At 36.3% G+C, this 8,598-nt stretch overlaps 1 pseudogene; it reads right to left on the bottom strand.

The window, feature by feature from the left end:
- Nucleotides 1-7,199: 7,199 nt before the first annotated feature.
- LOC100944650 lies at nucleotides 7,200-8,561 on the bottom strand (annotated as a pseudogene).
- Nucleotides 8,562-8,598: the final 37 nt, after the last annotated feature.

Consider the following 8,598-nt stretch of genomic DNA (forward strand, 5'->3'; position numbering starts at 1 on the left):
TTCAAATTAAAATCATAATGGGATACTTCTTTACCCCTGTCACGAGGGGCATTCACAGAAAATCAAGAAACAATAGATGCTGGTATAGTTCCAGTGAAAAGGAAAACATAATGCATTGTTGGTAAGAATGTAAACTAGCAGGAGTGCTATGAAAATCAGCACAGAGATTCCTCAAAGGACTAACAGTAGACCTACAATTTGATCCAGCAATCCCACTACTGGGTATCTACGCAAAGGAAAAGAACTCATTATATCAAAATGATACCTGCACCCAAATGTTTATTGCAGCACAACTGACAATTGGAAAGCTACAGTATCACTATGTGACCACTAACTGATGAATGGTTAAAAAAATGTACTATGTATCTATAATGAATTAATATGCAACCATAAAAAGGAATGAAATGTTTTTTTTCCAGCAACTTGGATGAAATTGGAGACCATTACCCTAATTCAAGTATTTTAGAAGTAGAAAAAGAAATACCACATGTTCTCATTTATAAGTGGGAGCTAAATGAAGTGTATTTATGCTTATAAAGAGATGTAATGGACACTGGAAGCTAAGAGGGAGACAGTGGAAAGGGTATGACAAATAAAAATCTACCTATTGCATGTAACATACACTTTTCTAGTGATGGGTACACTGAGAGCCTTGACTTCAGCATGATACAAGTCAACCATGTAACAAAAAATGTTATGTAACCCTCATATTTTTGGAAAGAAACTTAAAAAATAAAAATGGTTCAAAATAAAGAATATAAAGAAGAAATTTAATGTTTTCTTTTGTTCACCATAAGTTACTATTAAATTTAGGATATTTCTTTTCAAATTTATTATTATGCATATCTAGAAATGTGATTTTTACTGTTTTTCCATCAACTTTTAATTTTTTATTAATTATATTTTGATAAATAACACCTTCCTTTGCAATATAAAGATAGCGATCACTTCCATATTTCTCTTAGAATTTTTAAATTTTACAACTCTGTCATTCACGGAAGTCCCCTCCCCTTAGTGTATAAATAAGGTGATGTAAGGGGATAAAAATAAAATCTGACATTGTTCAAAATATCAATTATTCCAGATAAAATTTACTGCCTAACCTAGCCCTGCCCCCACTAATTTGTGGCCCCTCATTTTGCAAACACTAAATTCAGGATGTCAGGCATGCTGCCACCTTCTCTTGTCCTCAAAGTGGGCTTGCCTAAACATTCACAGCACTCTTCTCCACCCGGTCTGTATATGGCCTAGTGGTTGTCACAACTCTAGCTCCAGAACATTATTATCATGTGATCAAATGAATACATGTGATGAAATCTATTTTCAGAATCTGTATTAGTATTGGAAGCATTTTGGTGGTCTTTTTCAGGAACATTTTTGTCCATTAATCTGTCTCCATTTTGCAAGTCAGCTATGGTCGTTTTATAAAACATTTTAGTGTATTTTTGGTCTAGAAAGTCTTATCACTTTTTAAAATATTATTTATTCTTTTCTATGATGAAAAATTACTATATGTGCCTTATAGAAATGCTGGAAGAGATAAAAACAAAACTAGAATTAAAATTACACATAATTCCCACCCACAGATGAACACGCACCACAAGGAATTTGAGGTATATCCTTGCAATGCATGTTTATTGCTCACACAGAAACATAAATACACATTGTTTCTTACATAAAGACAACATATTGCATACATTATACCTTGCCTTAAACTACTATGTTAAAATTACATTTCTTGTTATGTATTTCTACAACATCATGTATAATGAATAGATGCATATTATTCACAGTAGGAAATAATAAATATGTAGTCTTCTCTATGTGTAGCTTTGTAATTCATACAACAAATATTTATTGAGAGCACCTTCCATGCCAGACAGTATGGAAGATACTGGGAATTCATGAGAGAATGAAACAGGCAAAGACCCTGACCTCACAGAGCTTCCATTATAGTATGTGGTATGTGTTATGGAGTGTGTGTGTACCATTTTAATCTCATGAACAAGTTATGTAGTATAAAGGTGGTGAGTGTTATGGAACAAAATAAAAAAGCATAAAGGCAGGAGGAATAATTGGATTCGGTCATGTTTGATGAAAGATGTCTGTGTGGGGATCATGGAGCAGAATCCCCAAGTAGGGAAACGAAGCAGTGCAAAAGCCCTACTGACAGAAAGATAAACATGCCACTGTCACTGAAACTAGTGATCCACAGGGGTGTGGGCAGTAATAGGACATGGAAGGAAAGAGTTACCTGAGGTCTACAACTTGCAAACCTTGTAAGCCAGGGATTTTATTTTGAGTAAAATGAGAAGTTATTTGTCTCTGATTTGGATGAGGTTATTAGCAGTGAAGGCAATTATTATGGTGGGATTCTGAACATATTTTGAAGTGCAGCCAGAGGAATTCCTGCCAGATTGTGTGCATACATACTTACATTTTCATGTTTGTTACTTAGATTATAGCATCTTTTATGTACTCTTAAAAATGATTTTCCTGTGATCTGTGATATTCTGATAGTGTTATGTACAATCTCCACTGCAGTGGAATGCACTTGGGTTTGGGTCAGTATTTTTTTTTCTTTCTATACTTGTTTACTGTTTAAATTTATAGAACTTTTACCTTTGTATACTTTGATGTCACTATAGCATATAGAGCCTTATAATTATTCATTTTTCATAATAAATAATACCTTTTATTAATATAAGTCATTCCTTTTATTTCACAATGTTGTGCCTGATTCCTGAGCTTATTGCTTTGCCAATTTGTTGGTATATTGCTGCCCATTGATGTGTGTGTGTGAGAGAGTGTATGTGTGTTTGGAGTGTGTGTGTGGTTTTGATGTCTATTCTCATTGTGTCTGGTGTAAGCTCATCACAAGATAAAACAAATGAAAGCCTGAGAATATTTGCCTTTCAATAAGAAATTTAATAAGTTTTCATTTATCGTCACTAATGTTATCTTTGATTTTGCTTCTCCTACTTATAAGCTTTTTAATCAATTTGTCAATTCCCACTTGGAGTTTATCCCTCAGCTTCACTGAGTTATAATTGATGAATAAAAATTGTACATGCTTAAGGTATGCAATATGATGATTTATGTATACCTTGTGGAATGACTGCCACGATCAAGATAATCACCTATTTTGTGATGAAAACATTTAAAATCTACTCTCCTAGTAAATTAAAGTATATTGAATTGTTACCTAGACTTTTTATAGATTTTTTTATTATTATTTTCCACACTTATTTAAATGAAAAATATTATTCCTTTAATTCCAGAGTGCTTATCTCAAAGCTTTTCAAAACATTCTCAAATTTATGTTGAATTTGCCACCAAAGTAAAAATAATTTAATGATGATTTTATTATTTTTGATTAATCCTATTTTTGCATGATAGAAAAACAATTAACCAATTTTGGTCACCCCTTTCTTCATTACTGCAGTATTTTGTTTTTCATTGATTCTGACATGTTTCTATAGAAAGCATCTCTTTCAAAGAAAAAAAAAGCCATCCAATTTATAACCATTTTTTTTTTTATTGAACAGTTTTATTCCACTTCAGAATGAAAACTTTGTTTTGATATTGTAAGGTGCACTGCAGGTATGCCATGCTGCCAGTTTTTATTGGGGCACCAGACGCCCCAGCCAGTGACCCAGAGGGCTGGGAAAAGCATAATTCACACTGTCAGAGCATGTAGAACTAGTATTTACAGTTTTTCTTCTCAAAATCAGCCTGGTACAACTCAAGCAATCTATACAGGTGTTGCCATAGCACTTGCTCTGATGCTCAGAATGCCTCAGAAATGTTTATGGGTCCTCCAAAAGGTTTTGTTGTTAACATGCAAGCAAATGGTACTAAACAATGTTATTCTAAACCATGGCTGCCAAGTGTTGGATCTTAATGAAATCAAATTACAAAACATTTCCTTGTAGAGCTATACAAAAGATATAAAATTAAAATTAAAAATATCAACCATCTTTAAATATTCTAATTCTCCTACAGTGCATTTTCCACATCTTTATCACTACTGAGTGTTTCAAGGAGAAAGTTAACAAAAATCAAACTAGATAAAAATATTTAAATCTTTGGATCTCTTTATTCCATGGCCTTCATAAAAACAACAACAACAAAAAAGTGGCCAATTTTTTTCCCACTATAGCTAAAAAGATTTACTAGTAATTTATAATTAGCATTGAACTCTGTACTGAGCCATTTGAGGGTCACAGGTCCAAGGACCAGAGTGATGTGTTACAGGTTGCCAAAATAACTTCAAACACTCTGAATCCTCTTGAAATACGATGGAACGAGACAAGGTATTGTGACAAAATTCCAGGCATAATAGGAGTAGCAGTTCACTGATGCCTAGTTTTACTGCACTAAAAAAGAGAGGGAGGGTTACTTATTTGAAAATACAACTAATTACAGTCTTATCTATGATTATTTACATTCATATACTGAAAATATCTATTATTTGGACAAATTCTGTGATAAGTCACTTGCTACAAAATGAAGTTCTTACAATAAGCATGAACAATTTATCCTTTTTAGATAATGGAAGAATCTATCAAAAATCTTCATTTATGTTTCAAACATTTAAAAAAACCCAAAATCTCTTTCTTAGGCCTGGAAAGCTAAGAAAAAAAGACCCACCCATAACTTTGCTTCTCAGCACATCAACTTCTGCAAGGACACAGCATGTTTGCTGACTTTAAAATGTTTATTCTGTAAAAAAATTAGTTGCTTTATCTACAGATTTAATGCAATCCCTATTAAAGCACTTCTGTCATACTTTAAAGACCTGGAAATATTAGTACTTCATTTTATATGAAAATAGAAAAAACCTTGAATAGCCAAGACATTACTCAGGAATAAAAACAAATTACAAGGAACCATGCTTCTAGACTTCAGACAATACTATAAATTGATAGTGATCAAAACAGCATGGTACTGGTACAAAAAAGAAAGGTAGATGTATGGAACAGAATTGAAGACCAAGAGGTTATTTGGTCTTCAATAAGAAGACAGACACTTATTTGATAAGCCTATTAAAAATATAAATTGGGGATAAGATTCCCTATTCAACAAATGGTGCTGGGTGAATTGGCTGGCGACCTGTAGAAAATTAAAACTGGACCCACACCTTTCTCCTTTAACAAAAATTGACTCTCACTGGTTAAAGGATTTAGATTTAAGACATGAAACAATAAAAATTCTTAGAGAGAGTGCAGGGAAACGCTTGATAAAATTGGCTTGGGAGAATATTTTATGAGGAGGACACACCAGGCAATTGAAGCAACACCAAAAAAACATTTCTGGGACTTGATCAAATTATAAAGCTTCTGCATTGCCAAGAACACACTAAGCAAATGGACCGCTCTCAGAATGGGAGAGGATTTTTGCAAGTTATACATCTGACAAAGGTCTAATCACCAGAATCCACAGAGAACTCAAAGTAATTACTAAAAATCAAACAAACAAACAAACAAACAAACAAACAAGTGATCCCATGTCATTGTGGGCAAGAGACATGAACAGACGCTTCTCTGAAGAAGATAGGCACACGGCCTACAGACACATGAAAAAATACTCATTATCATTAATCATCAGAGACATGCAAATAAAAACTACTTTGAGATACCACCTAACTTCAGTAAGATTAGCCCATATCACAAAATCCCAAAACCAGAGATGCTGGTGTGGATGTGGAGAAGAGGGAACACTTCAGCACTGCTGGTGGGAATGCAAGCTAATACCTTCCTTTTGGAAGTTTGGAGAACACTCAGGGATCTTAATATAGACCTGCTGTTTGATCCTGCAATTCCTCCTCTAGGTATATATCCAAAGGACCAAAAATCATTTGGCAATAAAGATATTTGCACCAGATTGTTCATTGCAGCCCAATTCATTATTAGCAAGTCATGGAAGAAGCCCAAGTGCCCATCAACCCATGAATAGATTAATAAATTGTGGTATATATATACCATGGAATACTATGCAGCATTAAAAAATGAAGACTTTACCTCTTTTATGTTTACATGGATGGAGCTGTAAAATATTTTTCTTAGTAAAGTATCTCAGGAATGGAAAAAAATATCCAATGTACTCAGTACTACTGTGAAACCAATTTACAATCACTCACACATGCATGTGAAAAATGAAACACAACTATAGCATAAGGATGAAGGAGAGAAGGGGAGGGTGAGGGGAAGGGAGCAGGGTGGGACGGTAGTGGGAGGGCTGGTAGGGGGATCACACCTATGGAACATATTGCAAGTACAAGTTGGATCTATCAGGTGCAGAGCATAAATGTCTTAATCCTGTAATTGGGTAAAAGTGGTGAAGGCTATGTTGCTTAGTAGGAGGTAAGCATTCCAATTTGTACAGATAATCAACACATTGAATCCTATAATGACATAAATGTATTTATGATCTATGTATGAATGACTTAATAAAAAATTAGTTGCTTTTTATACAGCTATACAAAGTTCTTAATGTTTCTTTGGCAATGGAATATAATGGAAGTTTACAACTATATAAAAAAGTTAGCTTTGCCTAAGAAACAATATTTACTGTGTGCACATAGTTGACTGACAAAATTCTCTACCATCCAGCACCCTAATTAACTGACGAAATAAGCTATCTCAAATTACAGGATTTCCCAAAAGAGAGATAGAGATACACACACACACACACACACACACACACACACACATCCTTCTGTGACTCAAAACACAGTATCTCGGCCCTATCTGCAGGCAACTTGCAATCATTGCCAAATACAATTTAGTGATTAAAAAAATCCTTTCAGTGATGAAAAAATACTTATAAGCCCCATTGAAGTACTGCTTAGTTTAACTATACATAAGAAATTACTTAACCTTCTGCTATTTCAAATGTATTTAATGCTCATTTTTTAAGATGAGCCTTCCTCCCCCCCAAAGTTACTGCATTTTATCTTTGAAATTAAGCAGGAAAACAAACAAACAAAACCCCATTGCTGGTGACAAATATATAGCAAATTCACTTCTTCATTCTTCGCAAAGTTTAAAACCAATTTTCAAGACCACGAAGAGCTAGAAATTCACCTATTTTCAAAGACTTGTTTGTAGATTATGCAGCAACTTTGTTGTCTTTTTTCAGAAATCTATACAATCAATCCAGACCTTTTAGGGTCCAAAAGCTGTGGTTTTCCTATATTAAAATTCTGCAAACTCCCTGCCTCCATGATCTCCTCTGAATCCGCCATGAAATCCTCCAGGGGTGGTGAATGTACCACCTCTGCCACCGCCACGCCCTCTGCCACCATGGAAACCGAGACCTCCTCTGCCTCTGTACCCGCCACGGCCACGGTTTGGACGAAGTGGGATTCCAAATGTTTCTGCATTTAATCTCCTCTCTTCAGCCCATGTTGGTCTTCGTTCTTTATTATCATCACAGGAAATATTATCAAAGAAGGACTTGGTTTTGTCATAGTAGCAGTTGGGTCCCAGTGGATCTTCTTCATCAGCATTTCCTTCACTGTTCTGGGTATCAACTCCTGAGTCTCCTTTATCGTCACCATTTACAGGCTTGTCTTGTTTCTCAAGTTTATCTTCTTTTAATTTAAGTTTATTATGAAACTCTCTGTCAATCTCTTCCTTGTTAAATAGTGCATTTGCACTTTCAAAGTCAAAGTCTTTCTGAAATTTCATTGGACCATCTCTCCGAATACCAAATCTTCCCCTGCCACCTCGATGACCCCCACGCCCTCTTCTTGGAGCTGAAGGAACACCTGGAGCTACTTGTCTCTTGTTATCATTTCTGAGTTGCTCATTTTCTGGTCTTGATACTTTATGTACTTCAGCTCGCCTGTGCTCTTGATTCTCTACTGCTTTTTGGCTGGTAGATGGCAAAGGCCTGGTTGATACAGGGCCCCTTCTCCCAATAGGTGCTGGAGCAGGTAAGTGGGCCGAGGTGGTCTGTACTGCTTGTTCCATAGTTAGGCTTTTTCTCAAAGGGTCTAACTGAGGGCTTGAACGACCTTGAGATAACTGTGTCTTTAGAGATCTTGTATCCTGTGTAAAGGCGGAGCCCACCGCGCTGCATTGGGATAAGGTGCCACTGTTTGATGTTTCTGTTCCAAAGGAGGTCCAGGAGCTTCCAGCAACACCAACAGCACCAAACTGCTGCCCAACTAATGAACTCAGACTGAATTGGCTGTATGTTGGCATCCTGCCAAAAGGTCCATACGAACCCACTGATTGGAATGAAGAAGCAGATGAGCCTAGGGAAGACTGAACGATAGCAGGGTCTTGAGGCAAAGAACACTGTGGCTTTGGTGGCTCACAAACAGTGAGGTCTTTAATATCACTCCCACGGAAAATAATGTATTCAAAGACTTCATCTCGAGGTGGTATAGGACGATCTGTTGGTCTGTCCTCGGTACCAAAGGATCGAACTTTGGCGAGGGCTACGGTGGAGTTCTCGGTGTCTATGGTGTAGAGGATGCCCTGGTAGCGGATCTCGGCCTTGGAGATGAGGCTGATCTTGCTACCGACGTAGGGGGTGACCCTGCTCATGGCGCCGCCGCCGCCGCCGCCGCCGCCGCCGCTCCGG

Source organism: Otolemur garnettii, unplaced genomic scaffold, assembly GCF_000181295.1.
Source record: "Otolemur garnettii isolate 467f Iridium unplaced genomic scaffold, OtoGar3 scaffold00117, whole genome shotgun sequence".
Taxonomy (NCBI): domain Eukaryota; kingdom Metazoa; phylum Chordata; class Mammalia; order Primates; family Galagidae; genus Otolemur; species Otolemur garnettii.